Source organism: Beta vulgaris, chromosome 2 (assembly GCF_026745355.1).
Source record: "Beta vulgaris subsp. vulgaris cultivar EL10 chromosome 2, EL10.2, whole genome shotgun sequence".
Taxonomy (NCBI): Eukaryota; Viridiplantae; Streptophyta; class Magnoliopsida; order Caryophyllales; family Amaranthaceae; genus Beta; species Beta vulgaris.
This window is the reverse complement of record NC_079203.1, coordinates 18,415,979-18,432,925: the sequence shown is the minus strand read 5'-3', so window position 1 is coordinate 18,432,925 and position 16,947 is coordinate 18,415,979. Positions and strand designations below refer to the sequence as shown.

The following is a 16,947-nucleotide window of genomic DNA, read 5'->3' as shown; positions in this document are numbered from 1 at the left end:
ATGAATTTCAAACGAGATCTCTGCAAATGAGATGATTGAAATCCATTGCCAACAAGTTTGCCCCTTTTGCTCTTTGCTCCTTGATATTGTGAGTCAAGTCGAAGTAGAGATTTTCTTTGCTCCTTGATTTCGAAGTCAAGTTGAAGTAGAGAACCAAAAGATGATGGTAGAATGGAGGCTGGCCTAGTCTTGCGAGTTTGAGATTTTGGTTTTCTGAAATAAATATTGCAAGTTTCGAGGACGAAACTTTTGATAAGGGTGGTAGTATGTAATAGCCCTGTTTTAAGAATGTTATTAAAGTTAATTATATATATTAATTAATTATGTTTTGAAATTATTATTTTATTTGTAGATTAGAATAGTGAAATTATATATTGTCGTGTTTATAATATATAATTTTATTATTATTAGGGGTTATTATTTTATATTTTCGAATTTTAAGTTTAAGTTGTGTGGTATTTGGCCAAATAGGGAAATTAGAGGCGGTTTATTTTCATTTCCCTTGTCGGTTTTGACTTGCAAGCCCAAAAAGAAACAAAACCCATCTTTATCTCTCCTTGCCTCGTCATTTCTAAAACCCCAAAGAAAATCCCCAAAATCTTCTCTCTCTCCCCGTGGTACTCCCAAAACCCCAAACCCAAGATGGAACCCCTTCCTTGTTCTTTCGGTCCGCGAACCAAAACCCACAACCCCCAGCCATTTTCTCTCGCCTGATGCCCTCACCGGAGCTTTGATGCTCGACGAACGTCGCTGCACGACTCTACTGCCTCGCCGGAGCCGCGTCGAACCACCGCAGCCCTGTAGTTGCCGCTGCTATAGTTCCCTGCTTTCTCTCTCTTCTTTCGTTCTTCCTTGCTTCTCTTGTTGTTCTTGTTCGCTGCTGCTCGTGTCGCACCGCTAGCTTGCGCCGCCTCACCGCCCCTACTGCTGCTCATCGGTGCTCCGCCGTTGTTCCTTGAAGCATCGAAACCCTTCCCCCTCAACTCCTTTGTCCCCTGTTCTTCGCTGCTCTCATGAGCAGAGGTACTAACCCCTTTGATCTTAATTTCCTTTCTTTGAATCATGATAATGGTTGATAGTTAATGATGAATTGTGGTTGTTGATTTATGTGGTATTGATGGGGCTAAACTATTGTTGTTGGTAAATTTGTATATTAAATTAGATTTTGTTTATATTGATTGATTTTATAAATAGCGTATTATTGAATTATTGTAAATTATTGGTGGTAAATGTATATTGGATATGCCCCTAAACTTAATTGATAAATTAAGTTGGTGTAATATTGGATTTGGAAGAGAGTTGTGAGTATAAGCTATTGAATTAGTTGAGTTAAATATTAGTTTATCTTGTTTAATGAAAGCCTTATACTAACTACGTGGATTAGTAAGTAACTAAACTAATTTATATCTCGGTTGAAGAGTCCAATGATTAGGATAATGGTTCATAATAGAAGAAACAAGAGACAATTATTGGTATTCCTTGGATTAGCTTATTTGGTTAGATAATCTTAAGAAATGATAATTGTTATTACTTAATAGTATTAAAGTGAAATCATGAATTGAGTTATGAAGCGAAGAGTTATTTAAAGAGCCATGATTGTTCTTAGAAGGTTATTAGCATAAGGGTGAACATGTCAGTTCAGTTGTCTGCTAATCAATGAGTTGTAATTAGATTATTCTTGAGAGATGAATTCTTTATTTAAGAAAAGTGATTTGAGTTAGTTTTATATAATGAACTAGATGAGAAATACTTGTTAATAGTTAAAGAATTGGAATGTTGTGAGCTATCAAGAGTTAATCTATATTGCTTGGTTCTAATGATAATAGAAAGTTGTTAATCCTTAAATAATATTCATGATATCAATTAGAATAGTACGTTGTTCGAGTTCATTGTTAATTATGATATACTTCTATGGTTTTGGCTTAAATGGTCTTTATTAGCGTTTAAAGGCGACTTGGTACCAGATTGATATAGTAATGAAATTATGTTATTGATTTTGTTTATGCGATACGTGAAAGTTGTTTCTACGTTGTTGTTGGAAGTTCACTTAATTGTGGAAGGTGGTATACCTAATATATAATTAGAATTCTAAATGTACGTTATCATTTTGTTAAAGTATATACTATATTAATAAGTTGATTGATGTGGTAAGTGTGTGATAGTGTTCTACTTACAGCTAAATGTTCTAGCATTGGTTGGGTGTAAGTCTATAAATAAAAGATTAGTTATATGAAAATCTGACTAGAGTTATCAATGATACTATGGGGAAGAATAGTTTGAGTAGACTGCTTAAATGGGTCAACCTAATTACTAACTTCACATGAAGCCAAAGAAAGGATTAACTAATACTTTAATAATGTGAAAAGTATGAAAGTTAGATTACTTAACTATGGATTAGATTAGTGAAGATGTGTTTGATAAAATATTTTAGTTGGATAACTATAAAGAGAATAATATAATAAAGCGATATTGATTGATTAGAATTGAGTTTGTAAGATTACTTAAGTGCAAGTTTGTGGATTACTTTAAAGTAGTTTGAGTTACACAATGAAATGACTTCTAATTAGAAGGGAATATGACTCGCTATACTAATAAGAATATGATCCACTAATGGTTGTTATTGGAATCGAACTTATGAGAAGACATGACCCATATTCGATTAGGTCTAATCGACCTTTGTTTCATGAATCTCGAGTTGTGGAATCTACGCTAACTCTCCTTAGTTAATTCTAAGAGAGAGACTTATTATAATTGTTGATGGTGTTTGATAACGGTTATTATCATTATTGAGATGAGTCTACATAGATATCGGTGAAGTGAAAAAGAATATGAACTATCTATATGCAAAAGTATGTGATGTGTGGAATCGGGTTAGTAACTCTCGCTAGTTAATTCTAGCTGAGAGACCTATTGTCACTACGGTTGGGTATTTTACAGAATATGATTGGTTACTTGTATGGTAAGTATGTTTTGTAATTGTAAGTGAGTTGAATCGAAATGCATAACTATATTGGCCTCGAAATACTTAAGTGATTATAACTCTCTAAGAATAAGCCTTGCTTGTTGTTCAATGATTGTCATGGATTACTATAACTATGGAATAGTTCTAAGAATGGTGATTGAGTTATGAACGATACTCGAAAGGAAGCTAAAAGGGGAAAGTAGCCTCGTCTGAGTCGACGGATGAGGTGACATGAACAGTGCCCCATGGACTGTGAACCTTGGGCCCCACAGGGAAACCTGCCCATTGTTCTGTGGGGCGATAATCGGGCGTTATATCAGGTAATGTGAAACCTGTGGATGGCTGATGAAATCAGCGGAAAAGTGTACTCCGGACTAGTCACGGTTATTGGCCAAAAGTAAAGCGAATGGTTGGGTGACGACCCCCACTGTCGGAGTGTAAGCTTTGTCTCCTCCGCCGCGTTCTCTTTCCCCTGGTTAAAAGGAATGTTATTTCAAAGTATGAAAGTTATTTCGATATATGATTCCCGATAAGGAATCATATGGTGGTAAGTTATTCGATATTGGATTCCCGATAAGGAATCATCTCAGGTAAGTTATGAATGTTTATTCAGTATATGAATATGAATATCGATATCGGTTTCCTGATAAGGAGGCATATCATGGTAAATGATACTAATATTGGATTCCTGATAAGGAATCATATCTGTTATGTGGATTCCCGATAAGGAATCGTTATAGTGAAGTTATGATATTTATTGCTTAATAAGAGGTTGTTTATAGAATATAAGAAAGTGATTGATAAATATGAAAGTATAAGTGTGAATTTCCATTAAGAAATCGATTAAAGGAAGTAAAGTATATTGCTTATATCAAAGTTGGTAAACCTAGATTCCTGATAAGGGATCGTGATATGTTGAAAGGTAACTAATTAGTTTCTATATGAGATATGTATTTGTTACAAGATTGTTTGAAGTCACGTTGTTGGGTTTGCTATTATGTGAATGACGATGTAGTAGAAAAAGGAACAATTAGATAAAGATGTATAAGTATGTTGTCAACATGAGTTGATGTAATGCATATTATGACAATGTGATTATGATGACTGTTGAGAGTCGTTTTCAAGTAAAAGCCACCAAAGCATGTGTTACTCTTATTTACGGGTTTAGTACTCAGCTTTGCTGATGTGTATGTTGTTTTGTCATTTCTGTGGCCTGTCACTTGGTGGGTGGCAGTATCTTAAATGTTTCAGGTTGAAGCCGTGAGTTAATCTTCTACAAGTTGAAGCGGATACGAGATGGTGCAGTATTATATTTGTTATTAAAGTGAGGACGTTCCACATGTAATAGTTAAATCGTTTAATTTCTATAATATATTTTCTTTATTTAAGAATCGCTAGCTAAGTACTCCTGATTCTCTGCTGGTTGTTGCTCCGCGAAAGCGTTGAGATTGTTGAGCTTTGGGATTTGAAAATATTTTATTTATTAAAATTGTAACAAGTTCATATTATTTTTCGCTTTAGCGTTGTCCTATTTTCAAAGGAAACTCTGCCGGATTTTTAGTAGAAATTTATGGGAATAAAGTCTGAGAATCAGAGCATAGTTGCAATAGTTAATCAATTTGATTAGAATTGGGAATCGAGTTCCACACTCTCCGATGTAGTTCGGTGAGTGTGATGGTAATAGTTCAGGTTATCTCGACCAGAATCTCTTTCGCTGTGCTTAATCCTTTGTAAGCTGGTCGGGAAAATCCGGGCTGTTACAATATATATATATATATATATATATATATATATATATATATAATATATATATATATATATATATATATATATATATATATATATATATATATATATATATATATACATATGCGTGTTTTCTTTTATAGTTCGTATGATTGTCAGTAATATCTTTATTTTTAACTAATTACTAGGTTTGGGGGAAGGCCGACTCACATGACAGGAAGGGAAAGAAGGCATGTTCACCTGATAAGAAAGCAAGTTTACATGATGAAGGTGAACGAAATGTGGTGAAGGAAAATGTTTCTATGACAAAGAATCCACTTATTATCGATCCAGAGGTGGTGCGAGGCCTTAGTACTCCATGCTATTGGTTACATGAGTGCGCTAGCAATTTACCCAATGATAGTACAATTGAGGTTCCTTTGGGGGAGCAACAATTCCACCACTTTGAGGACTCATCGACATTCATTTGTAAGGTTGATATTAAAGAATTCTTATGTGGGGTAGAGTTGAATGTTTCCATGATACAAATATTCATGTGGTAATACATAAGTATATAAATTAAATATACATATACATATGCCTTAAGTAGTTTTCAATTCAACTTCCATAATAAGTAAGTTTTCAATTCAACTTCCATAATAAGTAAGTTTTCTTTTAATCAATATGTTTTCTCTGGTTATTATACAATGAATTGATTGCAACATCTAGTGATGAGTCAATGTTTGGTTGGTTATGTCCAAAAATAATACGAGATGACAATTGCTTACAAAAGAAAGCCGAAGTGAAGAGTATCTCGATATGAGTTTCAAAGCATCATCTCGTTTTGGATATCATAAGATCATTCTTGCTCCTTATATTGAAAAGTATGCTTGTTAAACTCGCTTAACTTTTATTATTCGATAATTAAATTGACCTATTAATTGTTCTACGACTAATGATAACTATACTTTCTTGTTGTAGGGCTCATTGGACACTGCTTGCGATATGTTTGTCACGTAACGAAATCTACCACTTTGATTCTTTGCGTCGTCAACCACCACGGTCCTTATTAATCAAATCATTGTTAAATAGGTAGCCTAATCGAAACTCAATATATGCGCATTTATTAATATTACACATTATTCATCATCTTTATATATATAAACAGTTAGTACATCTAATCTTATAGTAATGTATTTGTAACACCCCGTAATTTTAACCCTTTATTTTTGGTGTTTATTTATATTAAAATGATATTTTTTTAAAACAATAAATAATTTCTTATTTAAATTATTTTGGAACGTTTTGTGAAAATGTGTATATATGTTTATATGTTGTGATATATTTATATACATTTATTTCATGCTGTTAGTTATTTATTTTAAAGGTTATATTAGTTTCGTTATTTATTTAGGCGTTTAGGATCCGGTTTTGTCGCACAATGTTTTTGTAACGTTGTTGGACTGACTTGGGTGATGAAATGTTGCATCGCATGTGGCGTGTCATGCTGGCCGAAAATCAGCAATTATGGTGTGGAAGATGAAAAGTTTTGGTGCTTATTAAGCTAACCTTTGAATATCTTGTAACCGCTCATTTAATCCATCATTAACATGCCCCTAAACCCTTCATTTTTCCTTGCCAATAAATTTTGATTTTTAATCAGAGAAATTCAACATCATTCTTCATTAAGCCTCGTCATTTTCAAAGAAAAGAGAGAAGAGGAAGAGAAGTGAAAAATAAGAGAAATGTTCAACCCGGTTTTTCCTGTCACACCTTCACGAAAATAACCGTAGCCGGAGATCTAATCGTTAGATCGTCTTCAAATTTGGACAGAACGTTTATAACATCTTTTTCTTAACTTTGACAGGCGCATTTTAGAATCCAAGCTTTTAATAACCGGGAATCATAAGTCGGAACAGAGTAGTGCGAAATAAGAGTTTTCAACGTTCAAGAAGAAAATGCCTAGTGACTTGTTGCTACAATTATCGTTCATGGAGGAATTAGATTGCTCGCATATTTTTCGAATCCCTTTAGACTCATCTCTACTCCTGACGATCCAGGTAACTAGCGTTATTCTAGTTCGATAGGGAATAGATTTTGAACTTAGGGTGTTAGAGTCGCGTTAGAGAACTTAGAATCATGCTAGATGGAACTTAGGTGATTATATGCTTGTAGTTTAACGTATTATCATGACTAGGATGGTTGTTAGTGGTTTCATGTATAGAACATCTTGTTATGATCATGTTGTTAGTTCTCGATAGTTAGTTTGTCAAATTTGATGCTTTTGTTGTTGTATTGATTTGGAGTAACTTTGATTATTTATTGGAGATTTGAGTATTTGGTTGTTGTTGATGATGTTTAGCCTCATGCTAGGGTCTTTACTTGGTTATGTTTGATGTGAATTTGGGTTGGTTTGGATACTTGAGACTGAATGTAAGCTTTTTGGACGAGGCAATGGCGTACGAGCACAACCCGCAAGCCACAAGCAGTAGCAGCTCTCGAGGATCGCCGGCTCCTGTCTGGAGCGCCGGCTCCTGCCTGGAGCGCCCGCTCCACAAGGGAGCGCCATCTCCTATTCGTCAGTTTTCCTGACGAGGCATTTCGTTTGTGAAATGGTGCATGTATGTTAAGCATGTTTGAGTATGTTTGGGTTGTTTTGAGTTATTATGTTAAGGGTATGTGCCCTATTTTGTTGGGTAGCCTATGGTTGTTTGGTTTGGAGTATGTTGAGGACCTATACCTAGTCTTGTCACGTTTACTCACATTTGAACCTTGTTGGTTAGTTGGATTCGATTTGCTTGTATACCTTGCTGTGTATACATTTGAATGTTGAATTAGATGGATTTTGTGTATACCTTGTCGTGTATACTTTGTACTTTGTTGAGTTTGATTGATCTTATGGACGGTATGGTCCTAAGAATTTGGGTTTGATGATCCTAAGGGCGGCATAGTCCTAGGAATTTGTGTTTGATTATCCTAAGGGCGGTATGGTCCTAGGAATTGGTTACTTAACCTTGGGCGATGTGGTCCATTGGTTCACTCACAGGTGGTATGATTCGTTGAGTTTTGCTATTCGGAATGGGCGACATGGTCCTCGAATATGCAACGTAGGCCTTGGGAGGCATGGTCCAATGAGTCTACTCACAGACAGCATGGTCTGTTGTGTTTGAACTTGTTTGACCGCATTTGTTGCATGGGTTGACTGGGATTTGTTTAACATTGAGCTTTCTCATTTGTTGCTTATGACTTGTTGTACCTCATTGAGAGCATGTTATCTTGGTGATGTATGTCTTTGGCGTTGCTTCTAATTTCTTTAAGTTTATCATTTGTTCCTATTTGGGCTGAGAGAACTGCTAGTTACTCCCCACTGATTGTGGATGTTTGTTGTATATTTTGCAGGATATGTTGATGGGAATCTTCTTTGGTTTGGGGCACGGGTTGAGATGAGAGCATTAAAATGTTAGATGTTTTAGGCCTAGACTTTTAGTTAGTTGAAGAGTTAGTTTTCTCTTTTAGATATTACACTAATTCAATTAATTTATTTATACTATTTACTTATGTTGGTTTATCACTTAGTTATTTTAAACGCATTTCTTGTAGTAGTGACATTCCCAGAAGACGATGTTCCCGCCATCGTCCTATTAATACTATTACTATTTCTTTCTTTTCCGCTTTGAAATTCTGGGGTGTTACAATATTGATGTAGTGTGATGAAGCATGTTAGTGCAACAGGACTTTGAGCATCAAAAGCTCTTGTTTGGATATCAGTCGAGGTAACATGACTAATTTATTTATCCTTATATATAAACACTTTTAGCCACATACTACACATCTAACATGAATGTCATTGTTAGCATCCTTTGGTGAACATTTAGTGTCCACAACAAGATGATGGATCTGCATGTGGCTATTACGTGCTGAGGTACATGTTCGTTATCGTCAACCGTTGCACTAACGTCGATGATCTTCAGAAGGTATGTAACTTATTAGTATATGTTAGTTTAGGCCTATTTTTGCCTTTTACGCTTCCAAATCGTATTTATCGAGTAATTTAACCCCAAATTCATTTTGAACATGATAATATGAGGCATAATGTAACTATTGTGTAGATTTTAGGCTTGCAATTGTTTTAGGTTGAATTTTGGGAACGAAAAGGGCATTTTAGGCCTATTTTTGCCTTTTCGCATCCAATTCGTTCTTATTGCGTCATTTAACCCCAATTTCATTTTGAACATGATAATATGAGGTATAATGTAACCATTGTGTAGATTATTAGGCTTGCATTTGTTGTTGGTTGTACATCGGGAATATAAATGTGATTTTAGGCCTATTTTTGCCTTTTTCGCGTCGAATTCCTATTTCTCAAGTTATTTAACTCCATTTTCTTTTTGAATATGATAATATGAGATATAATATAACTAGTGTATAGAGTTTTAGGCTTGCATTTGTTTATGATTGAACTTCAGGAAGGTGTAAGTCATTTTTAGAACTACTAACGACGGTAAATGATTGAATTCTTATATTATGTGTTTATTCCTTGGTTGTTTTGCAAGGTTTATATATAACACACTAAGTTTGAGGGCCTTCACCACAGACGAATTATATGAAGTTCGGGATAAGTTGATGTCCCACATTTGTGATGATTGCTACATTTGGTGGAATATCGTGATATAATTAGCTACATCCACTAGTTTGTCAATTATGTGCACACTTTTTACATTATTAAATATAGATATTTAAAGTTAATTCTTACGTTCAAAAACTTGCAAATATATCATTGCAATTTAATCGGTTTTTTTGTGTCGAAGGGAGGTTTTGGGTGGGGGTGGGGGTTGCCATGGTGGGCTGCTGGGATGGGCTATGGGGATGATTGGGTGCTGGGGTGGTTGACAGCAATGAGAGGAGGGGCTGCAAGAGGGTGCCCCTCCTCTCCCCCCACTGCTGCCAGCCCTCCCCCTCCCCTGCACACCCCTCCCCACACCCCCACTGCTATCCCTGCACAGCCCCCTCCCTACACCCCCACTACTGCCCTTGCACACCCCTCCCCATACTCCCACTGCTGCCCCTGCACAACCCCTTCCCCGCACCCCCACTGTTGCCCCTGCACACCCCCACTACTACCCTGCACAGCCCCCTCCCACACCCCACTGATGCCCCTGCACAATCCCCTTCCCACACCTCACTACTGCCCTTGCACACCCCTCCCCACACCCCCACTGCAGCCCCTGCACAGCCCTCTCCCCACACCCCCACTGCTACCCCTGCACACCCCTCCCACACACCCCCTACTGCCCTGCACAGCTCCCTCCCCACACCCCCACTCCGCCCTACACACCCCCACTGCTGTACCTGCACACCCCTCCCCACACCCCACTGCCTCCCCTGCACATCCCCCTCCCCCCACTGCTGCCTCTGCACACCCTCACTGCTTCCCCTACACACCGCTCCCCACACCCCCACTGCTGCCCCTACACAACCCTCTCCCCTCCTCCCCACTGCTGCCCTTCTCCTCCCCCACTACTGCCCCTCTCCTCCCCTCACTACTGCCCCATCCTCCTAGTGGCAATGTGAATTTTAATTTTTTTTATATTAATGCGTATATTTGTACAATTTCAGGGAGTTGGCATAGGTGCATATGGATATCAGCACGAGTGCTGAACACACTACCGAGGATGAGTCTTTCGATGCGAGAAAGGAACGGGGTAAATTGGTTCGACCTCGTCGTGAAGAAATAAATGCCCAAATGCATAGGAAGTCATTGGCGACGAAAAAGGGAAAAGGAAGGGGACCTACAAAGTCATTAGGGAAACACACAAATATGACTTTGGAGTACGATAATATGGGTCAACCTTGTGGAAAGTGGCGTCAAAAGGATGGCATGCAAGTTGGCACTTGCATGCATAAACTCTCCATTCCGCACTCATGAAAATAGGTGCCCGAGGGGTTGAAGAAGTGTCTATAGGAAGATACTATGGTAAGCTTCACGTACAATAACGTTTAGATTCTTAATTATTTAGTTAAATATATGTGTAATATTTACTAATTTGTAAACTGCGTTTTTTGTAGAATCAATTCAATATCAAAGTTGATGAAGTCAAGAAGAATGTATTTCTATCCGCGGTTGCCCAGAGATTCAGAGATTTCAAGGCTAAGTTAGTGTCTGGGTGGATCACTAAGCGAAGAAAAGTAGTAGGTACAAAGAAGAAGAACATCTACGGCGGAGAAACACAAGCCGGTTCTGAGGCTTCATCGGAAACATCATCTGGACCATCCAAATTACCATTTCAGATATGGAAAACTATCAAACCTGAAGAGTGAGAATCATTTATTGCCAAAAAAAAATCCCATAAGCTATATAAGAATATTTTATTAAGATTTAATACACTTAGATCTAGTATTATTGTATAACACCATACTTAACCTTTGTTTATAATTGTGTGTTTTAGGCAACTCGTGAGAAAAGTAGCGCGAGTGCAAAAGCTACGAAGTATTATCATCATTTGGGTGCTCATTCGTACAATGAGGCGAGTGAGAAGTGGATGTTTGGCCATTACCCCACAATAGGGTCGACAACGACAACGGGTACTAGCTCAACGACGACAGTTGTACAGCCTTGGCAACCAAATAGAGTCCTCGATTGGTGGTGTTCGATGCATGGGGTTGATGCAAAGGGAAAAAGAGTCTTGCCTGATCCCGGAACACAACAGATAGCCAACGCCATTGTATGTACAGATTATATGGTTATATAAGGTATATATATAATATAACTTGTGCGCTCACGAGTATTTCTCTCTTCTCCTTATGTAGATTGGCTTGAAGGAAAAAGAGGCAACTAGTGAGTTCACTCCTAAAAGACACATTGATGCATTGCACGAAACTTTAGGAAAGGACCATAGTGGACGCGTGAGGGGCGTAGGAGGTGTCCGCCTCGGTTTGAGAAAGGTATATGGTGATCAATACACTACAACGACAAAAACGAGTGCAAGTAGTGTGAATTCGGCAGCGTCAGTAGATGTAGAGGCTATGAAAGCTGCAATTCGGGACGAGCTCAAAGAGAAGATGACACAGAAATTTCAACGCCATTTTGGAAAAAATGGGTTTACCGACTTTTGGTGCATTCAAGAAGGGTAGTGGTATTACACCTAGCCAGCCTGATCCACCTATAGTACCCGAGTTGAGTGTGGGTAGGGCTGGCAGGGGGAAAGTGCAGGTGGGTTGGGTGTGGGTAGGGCTGGCGGGGGGGGGGGGTGCAGGGCTGGGTGTGGGGGGTAGGCAGGGGGTGGGCTGGGTGTGGGGGGCTGCTGGCTAGGGTGAGCAGGGCTGGGGGCTGCTGGCTGGGGTGGGCAGGGTAGGGGTTGCTGGCTGGGGTTGGCTGGGTGTGGGGGCTGCTGGCTGGGGTGGGGAGGGCAAGGGGCTGTGTGTGGGGGCTGTTGGCTGGGGTGGGCAGGGCAGGGGGCAGCTGGGGTGGGTGTGGGGGCTGCTGGCAGTTGGCAAGGGGCGAGTGCAGGGCGGGGGGGAGTGCAGGGCTGGCAGATTTATTTTTTTTAAATAAAAAGGAATACAAAGGGATGCAGCCTTAATCCTAAAACGCATCCCTGCGTATCTCAAAGGGCCGCGTTTTAGGCTTAAAACCGCAGCCCTTCACTTGAAGAAGGGATGTGGTTCAAGCCTAAAACGCAGCCCTTCAAGCAACGAAGGGCTGCGTTTTTGGCCTGAACACCATCCCTTTGTTTTGAAGGGCTGCTATGGAAAGGGTTGCTGGCAAAAAACGCAGCTCTTAGGGCTTTTTTGACCGCAACCCTTCCTTATTTTTCCACTAGTGTACATCAGACAACATGCTTTAGATGAGTCCAATTCTTGACTGATCACATCCCCCCCGGCCCCTCCCCTAATCTCATATGGTTTCGTGTAATCCCTTAAACGTCTCTTGGATATGCTAAAATTTATGAACAGTTCTATTCATGGATTTCAGAGTATCTGCAAATGTTAACTAGAAAGTTATTGACATGTGTATGCCTTATAGATATAGAAGTTTTGATGAAAGTGATGGAATAGATTCTAAGAAGGTTGTGGAAGTGCTTCTGATCAACTCAACTAGTGGACCAGGTCTTCTATTCCCTAAGGTATCTTCTTGACACTTTTAAGGTTTTTAACTCGCCTTTATTTATGCTAATTTTGGAAGTTTGGAGGTTGCAAAGCTGTTGCTTCTCGCCACTATTGAGATGTTCGGGGCGCTTTTCTCTGGCTCCTTTCTCATAAGTTGCCTCTGTTGTGCCAGCATGTTGTCATAATCCAATTCTTGGAATTTCAGCAGTTAAGTTGCTTAAGAAAGCCCCCTCTTCCTTTCATTTTCTTCTTGTTAACATTATCTTAATATCATTACCACCACTCATCTACTTATGTGTATACATGATTTTTATGAAAAGTTTCTCTCGTCATGAAAAGTGTTGAACTTGGGTATACATGATTATATTATTTGACTTTGCTTATTGTTTATTGTGTAGGTATTTAAGCATCTAACTTCTATCGAGGTGGAAGATTCTAAAGATGTGAAATCAGGATATTCCATTACCTTTATAAGTCTTTGTATCATATATTCGAAGTTGCATCATTTGGACAATGTCCGGATTTCAGATGATATATACCAATCTTTTCTCATTATCGCAAACTACTGCTTTTTGCATCCAGAATTTCAGCCCGGATCCTTACCAAGACATTCAGATTTGAAGATACATAGCTTACCAAGACATTCACATTTCTTGATGAAGGGACTACCAAAGTGACTACAACTTCTATTAAGTGGAAGGAAGGCATGGTAAGTGGTCTTTCTCTCTCTCTTTTGAGGTTGCTTCATTGCTTGATGTGCTCTGATGGAATGTTTGACTTTGGCATCCGAATATGTGCAGGGAATCCCGAATGGTGTAGATAATGAGAAGAAAAGGAACAAGAGAGCTCACATTGAGAATAGGTAGATTTTCAGCTAATGATCTATGGGGTCAATCCCAAACTAGAGATTAATTGAATATATCTTATATTTATTCCTTAAATTAGAATACTTGTGAAGTGTAATGATCCCAAAAGTTAGCTTGTTTTGCATGTTAATTGTTGCTTGAGAAATTTTGAGTAGTAGACATGGTTTATGGAATTTAGCTTTTCATTTTTGAGTGGTGGACATTGTTTGCAGGATTAAGCTCTTTAGTCTTGTCTATTTGTCGTAGTATATGGGTGAATGTTCCAGATGGGGGAGAGGAAGGAGGTAAAGAGAGAGTGAGATATAGGAAAAAGGTGGGGGTATAAAAGATAGGAGAAGTTTAGGTGAGTATGCAAAGCTCTATTTATCAGCATTTCCCCTCAATCTGAATTCTCGTCACATGGTTTGCTTATGATTTCTCTATTGTGATTCCTGCTGTTATTCTACTGAGGCTCTATACATGAACCTTCTATTGGAATTGTGTTACCTTTCATACATAGCACATGTATAACAAAGCTTATAGCATGTTTAAACATCTATTCTTACTCTTTAAGGACTGTCAGATGTGTATGGGTTGATATTTCATTATGGGTACTTGACTACTGGCATGCTGCTAATCCATCTAGTAGTTGAAATTGTGCACCTTGGGTAAACATAGTGATCTAGTCTTCCTTCCCATCCTTAACCTCCACCTTGGCAAAGCCTAGTCGATGCTTGAGCTTTCATTGCAAAGTGATCTCCATTCAATGCCTGAAGCCATCTATTATTTACTCTTTAAGGACTGTCAGATGTGTATGGGTTGATATTTCATTATTGTACTTGGCTACTGGCATGCTGCTAATCCATCTAGTAGTTGAAATTGTGCACCTTGGGTAAACATAGTGATCTAGTCTTCCTTCCCATCCTTAACCTCTACCTTGGCAAAGCCTAGTCCATGCTTGAGCTTTCATTGCAAAGTGATCTCCATTCAATGCATGAAGCCGTCTATTCTTTACTAAGTAATCTGAGCTTGCCGAGCTTGGGCTTGACTTGGCTTGACGAAAACCACCCCATCGATGAAATGATGACTTTGAACAAGATGGTATTCTTGTAACTACTTAAGGAGGAAAACTATTTCCGTGATTAGTGTCTTTCAATGGCATCAGCAAGTTTCTTGGATTGGCTCTATCAGTTGATCATTTGATGGTTTGAGCCTTAGGCTTTTAGAGGCACTTGAGTTTTTCTCGACTCCTATCTGAACTAAATTATGTTTCAATTCATAAGACACATTTCCTGCTTTCACAGCTTATTTTGGAGTTCCTTTGATTGCTTTACAAATAAGCTTAATGTTTTTTCGAGACTGGTCACTAGTTTTTAAACAGTACATGTTTTCTATGTTAGCCATGAACCAAATGTTTTCATTTTTGCCCCAACATTTAGAATATTTTGCTTCTTGTGAAGTGTGGTTTTGCTTATGAAGCAAGTGCATTAAAGTTTTCTTTTCCTTTTCTATATCCTTGGAGCTTCTTCACCTAGTTCAGTGAAACTCAGAACAATGATGATGACATCCACGATGAGGTTAGTGGGGTTATTTTGGCGACTCTTTTGGGCAAGTTGCTGAGAGTTACAAGAATAGATCAATATATACTCTCCTTATAATTTCGCAATTTATGTTAAGATAGATGATAAATTTGTAGGTCGTTGAAATCATCAAGGAGGACCTATGGCCTAACCCTCTCACCTACTTCAACAATGTAATTGTTCAATCACATTTCTATTTTTCTTACAGTTATTTTTGTTTGGGTTTTTCGAGCTCGTGTTTGATAATTTTCGTACATCATCACCTATATGATTGAGTTTTGTATTTGCTACAGGAGGCTGATGAAGAGGATTTTGAGAAGAAAGAGGGCGAGATGACGAAGCAGAGAGGCTTGGTACATTGCAACCTACTTATATCGGATATATCACAATTTAGACAACCATAGAGGGGCAGTTTCTCTCCCTCTAGTCTAGTGATTTACAGCCTTGAGTTAGAATAGTAATTATATGGGTGCATTAAAAGGCTTTAGAAGAAAAAATTGACATCAAACCATGTTATTATAATGTTTTGGCCCCTATTTTGTTATTAGCTTCATGATTTGATATTTCATATTATTCTTTATAGGAACTTTATACAACAGTTTAGTATCTAAATATTTCATTATTGTAATAACCCTATTTTTAAGAACCTTTATTTAAAAGCTAAAAGTGGATAAGAACCATCATTCTTGGTGGTTCAGAAAGCTTGTGGATAAGCATCATCATTCTTAGTGGTTAAGAAAGCTTGTGGATAAGCACTATCATTCTTAATGGTTCAGAAAGGTCAGGGAGGATAGGCACTATCATTCTTAATGGTTAAGAAAGGTCAAAGAGGATAAGAACTATCACTATTATTATTGCTAAGAAGGCTTTCAGAACCAATAGATAAGTTAGAAAGTCCTTGCGAGCCTTAAACATTAATATTGTGAAAATCTTTTGGAGATTGTTTTATCGGGTAACGATGAACTTCTAGTTAAAGAGCCTTTCGAGGTTGAATCCGAGCTCAGAATCTAACCAAACTTGATATATGACATGCTTGGGATGTATTAAGGTTAAAATGGTCATTTATGCCCATGAATTACGTGGCTCAATAGGGTAAATTGCTTTCATTGTAAAAACTGGCCAGCTGAAATTACAGCTCATACCTATGCTCAAAGAAAGCTGCTTAGCAACTACTTATGTGTCGATCTCTCAAAACCCTTTGTATGCATGAAAGCAAACACCTAAGGCTAACACCTCAAGCAAGAATCACCAAGAAACTCCAAGAAACCGACCTCTCCTAGAAGATGTTTCCCTCCCCTGGGGGTACCGCCCGATCAGCCTATAAAAGCCTGTTCTGGGTTTTCTTCTCTTTTCTCTTATTTCTTCCTCTTGGACACCCATAAAAAGTAGTTCAAGCTTTGGTTCCAATGTTTAGACCTTAAACTCATATAGAAAACCTTGCTGAAAGATCACATAACTTGTTGTAAGTTCAACAAATTACACCTCTTGTATTTAAGCTTAGTTTTTCATATCTAAAAGCTTGTTGAAAGTAATCTTTAGCATTTTATATATTCAGGGGAAGCTGTAGGAGTAGTTAATCAATTGGATTAAGGAGTTTCGTTGACTTAAGCATCTTTAGTGAAGGTACACACTAGTTTGGTTTTAATCTAGAGATTTCCATACCTATAATTAAGTGATTGTTTTTTCTAGTGTAAAGCATGCTTATGAAATGAATTTACTTATGATGTGT

General features: G+C 38.1%; 1 long non-coding RNA gene and 1 pseudogene across 1 annotated transcript; both read left to right on the top strand.

The window, feature by feature from the left end:
• The first annotated feature begins 430 nt into the window (after nt 1-430).
• Nucleotides 431-4,353, top strand: LOC125494794 (uncharacterized). Its single transcript, XR_007271037.2, has 2 exons — nt 431-1,023; nt 4,197-4,353. It is a non-coding gene; the product is annotated as an uncharacterized LOC125494794 (long non-coding RNA).
• A 7,427-nt stretch (nt 4,354-11,780) lies between these two features.
• Nucleotides 11,781-15,622, top strand: LOC104887217 (NAP1-related protein 2-like; annotated as a pseudogene).
• The last annotated feature ends 1,325 nt before the right edge of the window (nt 15,623-16,947 follow it).